Source organism: Hippocampus guttulatus, chromosome 4, assembly GCF_054856545.1.
Source record: "Hippocampus guttulatus isolate MCC_2025c chromosome 4, RoL_Hgut_1.0, whole genome shotgun sequence".
Classification (NCBI taxonomy): domain Eukaryota; kingdom Metazoa; phylum Chordata; class Actinopteri; order Syngnathiformes; family Syngnathidae; genus Hippocampus; species Hippocampus guttulatus.
In genome coordinates this window covers 21,315,559-21,329,151 of record NC_141264.1, presented here as the reverse complement: position 1 = coordinate 21,329,151, position 13,593 = coordinate 21,315,559, and positions in this window count along the sequence as shown.

Sequence of the window (13,593 nt, the reverse complement as noted above, 5' to 3'; positions counted from 1 at the left end):
TGGTCTAAACCACAAGTGTCAAACTCGTGGCCCACGTCCGAGGTGTGGCCTGCGATATATTTTCAGGTAGCTCGCGAAGGCAAAACATGCGTGTCGACTTCATGTTTCTTGCAAATTGACCTCACGTTTAACCACACTGCGATGTGAGATTTTATACAATAGTCTGCCGGCTTAATGCTCACGTAATCGGAAAATCATGAATGGGCTCATGGAAACGAGCATCATTGTACAATAATTACGAACCATTAAAACACTGACACCTCAACACACGTGGAGCAGCAACACAACTACAAAAAGCGTACAACAATACTCACAAGCAGATATTTTCTCTCCTCTATTGGAAATAATGACTGTAACTGGAGTTTATTCTTTTCCTTCTTATTTCATGTTTGGTACAGTGATCCCTCGCTATTTCGCGGTTCGTTTATTGCGGCTTCAGTGCATCGAAGATTTTTTCAAACATATTAATTAAAAAAAAAAATTACTGTGACTCGCTGTTGTTTTGCAGCTTCTCGCGGACCGTTTGCGGACTTTTTGCGCAATGAGGGTGGTTAATGGGGTTAATGAAGCAAGCAGCATCATCATACTGTACAACAGTAATTTACCTGTATATATTTATTGGTCGCTACTTCGCGGATTTTCGTTTATCGCGGGTAGTTTTGGTCCCCATTAACCGCGATAAACGAGGGATTACTGTATTATCTCTTTCAGTAGATCTCAGTACTGCCCAGCATGATACAAAACTACTTGATCCCATGCTGAAAGCATGCAACTTTAAATTCGGGCTTGCCTGTTGACTGTAAAAACCCATTAAAAAAAAAAAGCTGAAAAAAATTACAAGTCTGCCATATAGCGGGGGGTTTGAACGATGAACTGTGATGTAGTGGGGATCATACTGTACAACAACAGCATTTCCCACGTGAACTAGAACACCAATTCTAATGCACTGGACGTAGCTGTGCCAAATGTTTGTAAAATGCTCCGGCAAACGTGGATGCGGCAAATAAATCAGCCGTCAGCGTGACACGTTAACCAAGCACTTGGGAGGGAGGTGGGGGGCGGGTTGAAGTGTGGGGGTCGTCACCGGAAACAAGCTCAGTGACACGCTGATAAAACCCTGCCCCGTGTTTATGTGCCATTTTGCAAGGAAATCAGAAGGTAATCATGTATGAGAGCCGAGGTTAAGGCGCAATGTAACAGACTATTAAGTTTAATATAGATATGTAGAGTAAGCATATGTGTGTGAGTGGGTGGGTGGTGCGGAGGAGCAGCATTCATAAATCTGGGCCTCGCCACCCTGCACACAGCTCAGTTGAACTCTCAATTAGCCTCTGCGCCAGCATTTGATTTCACTTTTTTTCGGAATAGAATTCTGTGAGTTGCTGTGACTATTCATGGAATCTTGCTGCTTTTCAGCTGATCCAAATTTAGACGAGACCAATTTGCTGCTTGCTTCATTAACCCCATTAACCACCCTCATGCTAATGTCGTAGCATAGCCCGGGCCAAAAAAATTCTTCTATTTTTTTTTCTTGGCATTCTGGAGCTGAAATCAAAGTACTGTATATTACAATGTGATGTGTCAAAAAGTCACTGTGTGTAGAGCATAGTGCTCGAAAAGGCATGTTGCAAGTCATCAGCTTGTTGTAAGGTGTCCTTGAGTTTCTAGAAAGGCGCCCACAAATAAAATGTATTATTATTATTATTATCACATGATGCCAAAACGCTGCACTCAAGTGAGTGTCTGCTCTCCGTGTTGCCTTCGGAGGCTCCTAATTGAATCTGTGCTGAGCAAGACCCGCAGCCCACCATGATGTTCATGCCTTAACATAAATAAAAACGAAAACAAATATTCCTTTGTTTTGGCCAGGAGTCACTGGATTGTCCATTACGCAACTCCATTTGCATAGGAGTCATGTAAGCACACCTTCGTCACTGCATGCACAGCAGAAGAAATGAAGTGGTATTAAATTTCAATAAGACATTTTTTTTTCTTTCCCCAAGCTCCTCCAGAGTACAAGCAATCGCGGCTTAAATTGGATCTGCAACGTATGCTCGCTGACCCACAAATCGCTTGGCCATCAAACAGACTCATTACGTGGCGGCAAGCAGATGAGTGCTTGTGAGCCTCGAAGCGCTTGGGTGGGGTGGGGTGGGTGGTGGTAGGGGGCACGTGTGTAGTACTGCTAACACAGTAGAGGTATTTAAATTCAGATTTTTTTTTTCCTCTTTGTAATGGGTTTTGACATGTTTCATTTTCTCCAGGAGGGACGCATGCTCCAAAGCCTCGAAAGTAAATGTTGCTAAAAAGTCATCAAGGCAGAATATTAAAATGTCATCAAATAAGAATTTCACTAATGCGATGGGTTCGGGGGTGGGAGGGCTGCAGGTACGCAGGGGCAGCTGGGGTCAGGGAAGATGGGTTGGTTGCAGGGTGTGAGGGGGGAGGTACGCGTTTCCGGGAGAAACACTATTTGTTCCCCTTGGCTGGCTTTTTCCCCTCTTCAATAATTTATTAAACTAGCTAACCCCCGCCCTTCCTTTTTTTCCCTCCTTCTTCTCGGCATGCCCACGTCATGTATCGCTTAGCTTAGCCAACAAGAGGTGGAAATGGTTCAACTTGAAAGAGGACTTCTTATGGAAAATTTTAACCCTTCCGTATGGTTCGTTTTAAATGCAAACTGGGTCAATTGAACAAGAATATCCTCAATATCTACAGTACATGTTAGACACCGAAATTCTCTCTGACATCTCTCATCCGAGTATGCGTCACCCGTCCATGCAACATGCCTTGGTTTGGACTAAACCAGCCCAAATTGTGTGGAAAATGCTTTTTCAAAAACGGCATTGTAAAAGAGTGACACCAGTCACGGTTGAAGCGCACCTTCAACTTGGATGCATCGTGCCCTGCGAATAGTGTTCAGGGGATCATTTCTTTTCTTGGTCTGGACATCACTACATTGCCGCTGGTGTTTGTATTGCACGTCTCCTCCTTTTGAGGCCATTACCAGGCTGACAAGCCACCAGCTGTCTCTAATTGCCCACTAATGGGGCTGCACTGCTCTGATGGTTTGTCTGTGTGCCGCGTTCCAGCTCGACACCGGCGGTCTTTCTGGCTGACCAAATCAAAGGGGAAGCGTTGGCAAAAAAGCATGTTGTATTACCGCGTTATTACACTCACTCCATCGTTACCGTCGCCGCAGCTAATTTCTATGGGCTTTCATATATCCCCAAAAAGCAGATGTGTGTATGTACATTTTGATATGTGGATGTGGATATACGTATATCTGTATATACAAGTGTATACGTGTATATGGATGTGTGCATGTATGCATGGGTGTATATACATGCATGTGTGTGCATATATGTGTGTCTAAGTGCATATGCAGTACGTGTATGTGTATAAATGATGTGTATATGGATATGGCTATATACGTGAATGTGTGTATATGTACAGTATATATATATATGTGTGTGTGTGTATGTGTATATATATATATATATATATATATATATATACACACACATACACACAAACACACAATTTTATTTCCACTTTCATATGTCCTGAATCTGTGGCAACAAAACCTGAAGCGTCTCTATTGGTGAAATGCGTAGGCCACAACTCCCATCCAGACACTCACACCAAACAGTCTTACCCACGAGGCTAAACCCCTAAATGCCACACATCCAGCAGATGAATACGACAGGATTTACAATAATTGACCTTGATCAAATCTGTGAATTTCTTGAACTTCTGTTGGGTTTTTTTCGACATCAAAAAACAACAACTATTTTTGGGGGTGGTGGTAACTGATTGTTGGCATTTTAATTTCAGCAGTGAAAAATGATTTCATATGAGTAAAGTGAGTTTTGAGCTTGGTCACAGAGTGAATTCACCTTTTAAATAAAGGTTCCACTAATTTCCACAATCATAACATTTTCAAGAGGGGTCAAATACTTGCAATGATTCTTGGTCCTTAACTCCACTGCATAGCGAGAATTACTGTATTACCATGCTGATATTATGCGTCACTTAGGCACGGATGAGGTATTTTCCTGTAATGTCATAATCCATTTTGCAAAACTGTAGTTAGCTTCACTTCACACCAGTTCATAATGTTAAAATCTTGCTAAGAATTTTGCCTGTACGTTACTTAAAGGTTTGATTATATTAATAATATTAGCGCTATTAGCGGACAACAACAAAAGGAAACGCACGACTCGTCACATCAAAGACAAGAGTGCCATTTTCAGGCGTTGCTTTTTTTTTTCTCCCCCTTTCTTGTCATCGAAACCTTGGCGGGAGACAAGAGGTCTTCTTGCGTCCTTCCCCCGCGTCAGCCGGTCCCGCTAATAGATGTGAGAAGGTCATCAGACATTAGCGGTGGCGCGAGCACGTGAGCATTTGTGCACCGCGACCGCTGTGCGTGTGTGACGGCTTTGGGACAAGCAGGCCTTTTCACGGTGATAAATGGCTTTTTCCAAGCGTTCTGCTCTTTAGTTATGAGAAGGCTGACCTGGCCATTGGACGACTTTATGAAGCTATAAAAAATGTATGTCAGTCCACAGTCTCTAATGCCATCCCTAAATGGGGAAGGGATTGGGTGGGGGGGTGGTTGGAATGGTAAAAAGGCCATTTACCGTCACTCTAAAAAGCTCTCTGACTGCCTTGTTATTCTCCTTTTGATTTTTCACCTTTTTTTTTAATAGGTTGCATTTAAATCCCGGCAACGCTTCTCACACCCTAACTTGTCATTGCTTTCTATTAGACAAAATGTGCTGCCACATTCTAATCTCAAAATATTTTTACTGGATGTTTGACAAATTTTAGAATTTTCTTTTCGAATCCAGTGCACAGTAATCCTCTGCATATTTGCAGTTCACTATGCTCCACCTGTGGCATTGTTTTCTGTTCAAGACATCCGGCCGGCTATGTGGAATTTGGCAGCTTGGTGGTGAAGTGCTGCTTCCATGAGTGAAAATGTCATCAATGCTTCTGCTGTCTGCCTTGGTTTTTCAGACTCTGAGCTCAACACGTCGCTTTGCCCCAGGTCGTCATGGTTACCAAGGCTCTACTTGGCATTTGCTGGGAGGAGGTGAACAGTGGCTCATTCGCATGAGGTAGGACCTCACGTAAAAAAAAAAAAAAAAACGGGACGTAAAGTGTGTTATAATTGTGATTGGAAAAGAGACAATGCTGTCGTGTCTGCTGAAACAAAGACAAGTCACATTTTTTTTTTTTTTGGTGAAAATGAACAATGCTGCCAAAATGTTTCCGTCCGACCTGTGCCTCTCTCATGGGTCACTTTTACAATTTCCGACTTTCTGCAAGAGAATGAAGCTCTGCGGATGTTAACGCATGAGCGTATGTCTGAATGCGTTTGGAATCTGAAAAACAATCAATGGTGTAATTGATTCATCAAAGTCGACTCGGCTGTAATCACCTTTGTGTCGAATCAACTACATTTGATGTCGTTCAACCACAATGTTTACACAACACGTTCAGGTAAGGTTAGCTAAGTCAGCATTTTTGTTGTTGTTGGTCAGGTCACATTATTTCATCAGTGTTGGGAAGATATGTGATATTTAATAAGAGAGTAAGTATTTTGTATGCAGTGAAGATTTACTTTTCCTTTTTTCGAGTGTACTTGAGTTGACTATTTTACTCTTGAGTGAAGGAGATGAACCAGTACTTCCGCTTTTACCGTTGTTTATGTCACACAAATATCGCGGCGTCTACTGAAGTACAGAGCGTGAGTACTTTTGCCACCTCCGGTTCTGACAGGAACTTGTTGAAGCGTGAGCACCCGAATGTGCGAAATGTAATAAAATCCCCTCAAGAACTTGGATGGGATAAAGGAATGTTTCCATTACCAGATTAGAGAGGCAAACTCGAGCCGCTGGGGTTGCGGTGGCGGCGGCGGTGGTTGGTGGTGGTGGGGGTGAACCGCATGACTCTGTCTCGTGGCCAACAATCAATCATGGCTCCCTCTGCATTCTCTTTAATCTGAAAACTGCTGTAATCTGCGCTCATTGCTGCCCGACTAGATTGTTCGGCAAACTATTACCATAACTGTCAGCCCAAATCGGAGAAATAATCTCATGGCCGGCGACAGATGCGCTACCTCTGCATTATTGATACGGTCATCCGAGGGAGAGGGGGGAATTATAAGACATAGCTCTATTTACAAAGGGAGATTGGCCCGCTGCTTGAGAGTGACTGAATCGGACAGGCACCGCGAGAAAGTGAGATACGGCCGAGCCCGGGTGGAAAAAACACATTTCCTGCCTCATTGAGGGTCAACTCACCCCATGGGTATACCTCTTCGCTGGAAATGAGTCACCAGTATACATAATAGACTGATTTCGGGGAAGTGATTCCTTATTCACCTATTTTACCGTATTCTAATATGTACTGTAACTTTTTTTTGTTGTTTTTTGAACTGGGTTACATGACCCCTGTGTTTAACTCAAGTATTCATAGCCTCGAAAAAAATCTTGGGTCTCCGTAGGCATTTATTGTTGTCTGACTAAATGAAATTCAAGAACGTCAAGCGCAACGGTTTCCATTTGAGCACACGGTTGCGCCTGGAGTCGAGGTGGCAAACCGCGTCAACTAATGCATGCTTATTTGGCTTTTACCCTACCTTGTATATGTGTGGATGGATTGAGTAGGTGAGTAGACCAAAGGCTTGGGGGGGGGGGCGGAGATGCAATTTCTTTCAAGCTTTAAACATCCATCCATTTTCGATAGCGCTGGTCCTCATGAGGGTCACGGGTGAGCTGGAGCCGGTCTTAGCTGACTTTCGACCTGATGCCGGGTACATGCCAGTCAACGGCACGGCTTATAACTTCATAACTTTGCTGCTGTGAATTGGGAATTTCTCCATTGCGAGACTAATAAAGGTTTTCTTATCTTATATAGGCAAAAAACTATTCACAACTACAGACAATTGTACGTCGTTTATTAACCTGAAAAACATTTCCCGAGAGAAGAGTTGCGTGTTCCAAGCAGATCAGGAGAAGCTTATTCATGCTTTTTTTTTAATTTCTCCAGTAAACTTGATTATTTATAGTCTAATAGTCTCCTGACTGGACTCCCTCAACTGAGCATCAATTGAGAACTCTGGTTCTAACAAAGAGATCAGAACACATTACTCAGGTCCGAAAGGCTGTAAACTGGGTCCCAATCAGTTGTAGAATAAATTTTAAGATTCTGCTACTGGTTTATAATTCACTGAATGGTTTAGGGCCTGAATACGTTAAAGGAACATGAATGGGATATAAAACCCAGTCGGTCTCTGAGGTCTGCAGACTCAACTCAATTAGTGGAGTCCAGAGTTCAAAGCAAACACGGCGAAGCTAAAAACGTTTTAGTTCAATCTTTCAAACCTCAAAAGAAATGTTAACCCATGAAAAGTAGGATGTTATGATTGTAAATCTCAAAATAAATTAACATTTTCTTGAATAAAAACAATCTACAGAACAAGTCACGTGATAAAGTGACAAAATCCAGATAGTGGCACCAACAAAACCGTGATGTGGTTTCAGTCCGGACTCTTCAGAGGAGTTGCATGTCAATTATGTACTTGTACGAATTATGACATTGGGAAAATTGTAAAGTTGGTCCTAAATATATTTTCATATGGAATTAAATTATTGAATTTAACTTGCTTTTAGATGTCGGATCCTTGTTCTCTACAGCATTTGTCCTCACTAGGGTTTGCAGTTTGAGCTGAAGCCTAAAGTGTGAATGATTTGTCTACAGTACACCGAATGTGTCCTGTGACTGACTGCTGATCAGTGGACAGTGTACCCAATCTCTTCTTGAAAGTCAGCTGGTGTAGGCTCCAGCTCACCCACGACCCCAATGAGGACAAGCCCTCGAGAGAATGAATGGGTGGAACATTGACTTGCGTTGGCGTGAGCACATTAAAACAGCTACCGTACACAGACAATTTCAAACCTGAGGTTGCTGATAGTGCAGCGCTACACACGGCTGACTTGTTCACCCAGCGTGGGATTGCTTCCATTTCAGTGACTGGATGTGTGAATGGTTGTTTGCATGTATACTGCCATTGATCGGTGACCAATCCAATGCCTGTGTACCACGTTCGCTCCGGAGAGTTCTTCTGAATTCAAAAAGAATTTTAAAATGGTGTATTGAATATAAAAACGGACTCCAGACTTTTAGCCTTAAAACAACTTTAAGACAATTTGACAAGCGACATAACAGGGCGGTGCGGTCTCCCGAGTTCCCGTCTTCTGAAGCGTTATCCAAATACTTAACTCCCTACAGTGGACGACTAAAAAGCGGTCATGGGAACCTATCGCCAATCAAAACATGATTTTGATGCCCCCCTCCCACCCTGCTCCCACAAAAAACGAAACAAAATCCAATATGTGGTATGTCAGAGCCACTTCTACAACTCCGATTATTTATATAAGAAGTCTTTGCAGTACTCGTGGATAGAAATAAACAGCATTTATAAAAGCACACCACAAATGACTGTTATGAGACAGTGCTAACCTCAGAAACATAAATCTATATTTTTACAACCATTACTGACATGTTGTACATGCACAGCTAGTGTTTTCAAATGTTTGAGCGGATCCGTTTAATGACTGCGGGACTTTCTTTGTCATCATATGCTCAAACCGATGCACTCACAATCCAAGTTTTTTTTTTTTTTGGGTGGGGAAGTGGAGTTGAATGAAAACAATGTAAGAGCAGTCAGCTCAGCTCTTGTTTTGTTGTTTTTCCTTAAATGTCTTGTAATGCGACAGATTTGATGAGAAATCGGAAATAAGACATGTTTAAGAAGTACGCCGCATAATTTTATCAATTTGTTTCATGTCATCAAGTGGACTAGTTTGTGTGCTTGGATTGCTACGTAATCATCAGCGTCAACTATTTGCCAGGCTTTGCTCTGTTGCAACATGTGGCTCTTGTTGGCAAAGGGCCATCATTGGCAGGCTCTTGAAAGAGCGATTACAAGTGCTGGCATACGGATGGACAAATAGTCGTCGTCGTCCCCTCCATTCAGCACATCGAGTCTGTGCCATCTTCACGCCTTAAAAAAAAAAAAAAGATGTGATGGATGTGCATAAATGTCGGTTGGTCTCGGGCCAGCTCCCCCTATTGGGCAGTCAGTGTGAGCCCTCCGCTTTGCTGTTGATGTCCTTCAGACTGAATTCAGGATGAAAATTCTTCAAATTTACAGAAGTCTGTTTTGAACTTTCACTAGCAATGTTGACATAACTTTGACCAAGGGCGAACCTAAAAAAACAGTCGGGTCATGTATAACCTAACTTTCAGGAACAACCCAGAAAGTTGGGTAAAATTGATCGAATAGCAGGTTGGTCCCTTTGTGACCCAAATTGGGTTATTTTTGACTCAACTGTCATGCGAGTGTGGGCAAAACTTGGGGGTTGGGCATACCTTGGCCAAGTCGAAGACAAACATGGACATACAATACTGTGTTGATGACTCAGCTCCTCTCTGGCTTCTCAGTACGGTTGTAATATTAGTCATTCTTTGCAGGGAATAAAGAATATATACCTCTGAGTATTGTTATATTGCCAAGCTACATGTTTTCTTACCATTAGTGTTTTCAGATGTTCATTGCTTAAATGCTAACAGCACCACAAACACTAAATGCTAATTGTTAGCTCCCATTGCATGTGGCACTTTTAATTCCACATACTATATATCTATCCATTATCCGTACTTCTTAAAAGGGACTCTGCGGATGTTCATTCAATCATCCTGACCTCCATATACGTCTTTTCACCTTGGCATAATTAATCCTGTATGTAAATTGTGTCATGCATTAACACAGGGCTGGCATGCCGTTATAACTCTCTGGCGGAGCTTTCAAATTGTCCCATGCGCTCTTATTTCTAACTGCATTTCTTCATGTCTGGAGCTGTACAGGCGCCAGTCGATGGCAGAGGTGCCGCGACCTCTTTGGATCCATAATTCACACCTGTTAGTCGACTCCCTCCTAACACCCCCGCCCTGTCATTTGTGAGTATACTCAGGATTAGAGGTTAACAAAAGAGAAACAGGGCAAACACGGCCGCTGCTACAACAGATCAATGTCAAGTAAATAACCTTTTCTACCTTATTTCCTGACTCGTATTGATCCGTCTGTGCCGTCTGCACTCTTTTTCATTCACTTGCCACACGCACACGAAGCACACACAGCACACACAACGTATCTTAAAGCGCGGTTAACTGCCTTGTCCCCCCCCCCCCCCCCCCCTTCCCCCAAAACAATCATTGTTCCCACTAAAAATGTGCATTTCTTTAGACTACGTTTTAATTCCAATTGATATTTTTACTATATTGTTTCTATGATCTGTCTATTGTTTTCATATATATTCAGTAGTGCAGTTCACCAGTTTCCTTCCTCATAAGTGCAATTCAAGATGGTTTTGGCCATGCCAATTTAATACCGATTCCTTGTCCTACATTAGAAATCTGAATTTTAAATACTCTGCCTCCAGAAAGTATTCACATTGTTTCACTTTTTCCACAGCCTCATCCCAAAATGGAATACTAAATTATTTTCTCCCTTCAAATTTCTACACACAACACCTCTTTAACGATGTGATTGTTCTTTTTCCAATTTATGACACCCCCCCCCCCCCCCCCCCGCCAAACACACACCCAAAAATATACGATGTAAGTATTCACAGCCTTTGCTCAATACTTTCTCGTTACATTGAACGTGATGCCACAAGCTCGGCACACCTGCCTCTGGGCAGTTTTACGCATTCCTCTTTACATTCTCTCTCAAGTTCCGTCAAGGTTGGATCGGGAGCGCCGGTGTGCAGCCATTTTCAGATCGCTCCAGAAAAGTTCGATCATATTCACATCTGGTCTGGACCACTCAAGGACATTCACAGAGTTCTCGTGAAGCCACATGTTGGTTGTCTTAGCTGTGCGCTAAGGGTCGTTGTTCCGTTTGAAGTTCAACCTTTGTCCCAGTATAAGGTCCTGAGCAATCTGGAGCAGGTTTTTATTCAGCATTGCTGCATTCATCTTTCAATCCTGAATACCCTCACAGTTCCTACTACTGAAAAATATCCCCACAGCATGCTGAAGCATGGTGGTGTATGGCTATTACTGGGCAGATGATGAGCAGTGAGTAGTTTCCTCCAAACACGACATTTGGCATCCTGCCAAAGAGTTCAAACTTTGGCTCATCAGACCACAGAATTGTCTTTGTCATGCTTCAGAAGTCCTTCATGTGTAATTCTATCTATCTATCTATCTATCTATCTATCTATCTATCTATCTATCTATCTATCTATCTATCTATCTATCTATCTATCTATCTATCTATCTATCTATCTATCTATCTATCTATTTGGCTCATCAGACCACAGAATTGTCTTTGTCATGCTTCAGAAGTCCTTCATGTGTAATTCTATCTATCTATCTATCGATCGTATATTTTCAATGTTTTTTATCTTGTCATTCATAGGAGACTCGTGAGTACGGCATATATTTTTGTTGACAGGAACAGAGAACATCTCATTATTTGACCGAGTAAATTGTTATGCAATCCCATGCTGTTCGGCTACATTTCCATGACTTTTTGTTACAAATGTACAAACACCATGTGGAGAAAAAGAAATCCTCACTCTTGCAAGCCAGTCTTTGTTAATTTATCTCATTTTGGATCTTATTGGATTGTGCAGGTGTACGGGAGAAGCGGGACAAGATATGGATCTTCTTGCGTGCTTGCTAAAGCAAACATTTTCATTAGCCGTGCCGGGTTTGGAGTGCCAAAGGTGGTGCCGTAATAAAGAGCACCTGCTGGTGTCACACACACGGCCCAGGGCTTTTCTGCTCTGACTTCTGTGAGCTACTCGAGTAATTCTAGATGGTCCCGGTGACATAATGTCACAAAGACCACCGGTGATGGCATTCTTTTAGGTGAAACCCAAGGAGTCAGTGGCTTGCCCTAAGAGTTTCTTTAAGGTTTATTGTAAGTGACTCTTGTGGTTGCCTTTGTGGGCAGTAAACATCTTTTCTACGTTATCAAATATGCTCTGCCGGTTTAGTGCGGGTCAGCAACTCTCAAAGTTAATTTTCTGCTTAGTGGTAGTAGTCGTAGTAGCAGGAAACAATAAAGTAGTGCAGTGGTTCTCAAACGTTGTACACCAAATACAGACTCAAAAGTATTTGATTGTCCATATAATATCATCATGACCAAGATTGAATTACAGTAACATAGTAGGCTTATTTATTCACCACAAACAAGACAAATGATTCTTTGTACAGTTTGAACGTTAAAACTGTGCTTCAATATAGGAAAATAAGAAACCCCCCCCCCCCCAAATGTTTAAAAGCATGAAATGAACATATATTCAACTTAAAAGTTAAATACAACTGAAACACCTTTAGAGTGTTAAACGCACTAGAAAGAACGGGTTCTCCATTGAGTTAAGTTCCTGTAATTTTCGGCTAAGGAACCTTCCTGCTAAGAGAAAGCAGGCCCTGCGGTTTAAAGGGGAAAAAATTGAGAAAGCTAAAGATGTTCTCAACGGTCCAAGGTCACTGACCTTCTCTGTAGCTGTCTGTGTTGCACCTCGGGGCACCTGCTCATGTCAGGCCTCTCTTAGATTCCCCAAATCGTGGTTAGCTACTGGTTATTTTCAGCTGAAATAAGTGATCGCTGTGAACCCGGAGGTCTGGCGCGCTGCTGTTTTCATTTTTTTTTTCTCCCCGCTATGAGTCAAATGCCACAGCCATCGCCTCCGGATCAAAGCCTTCAAAGTCGAGCTGTACTCAGGCATCCATTGAAATAAGAGCTTCCAGCCCCGTTAAGTGTACCCAGTCACATCGTGGTCTGACTTGACTAAATGACTCGTGCTCCTGCCAGGTCGCCGGCCAACATGAACGCGCACACGCAGGCAGATGTTTACTTGTCTACCCAGTAAAGTGAGGTGTACACAAGTTGATTATTGCACTGAATTTTACCATTTTCACGTCGTTCGGATCAAAGCCAGCCCGTACAATCTGATTATCCTGAACGAGCGATTATCCGATTGTATTGGACTGTACAAACAGGATTTTTTTTTTCAGGATAAAGTTCATTCTGTCACTTACCGGTACTTATAATTGAACTTGTCGGCTTCTTTATCTCAAACAGTTTTTCTTTTCAATAATCTTAAAAATAAAAATAAAACCTGGACTAAAGGAACCAACAAGTTGAACGATTTTTTAAATCTTCCCTTATCTGCTTGTAATTCAGTCAGCACCAACAATCGTAAATGTTAAACCTGTTCAATATTTACGATGGGATCATATGTTATGTAAAACGCACATACTAATAATAGGACCAAATTTACATTTTTTTTCACTACCTTTTAGGACATTTCTTAGTTTATCTTGAGCGATCTGCTGGTGTGCTGTGTGAAGAGTGATTTTTTTTTTTGTCAACCCAATCTGCTTAAAAAAATGTCACACCTGTTCACAGTGTGATTGTGAACAGGTGGGAGAGCCCATTAAGCAGCAGGCACACATGATTTTTAGCATATTAAACAATTCTTAAAAAGTAAAACACCTCACATG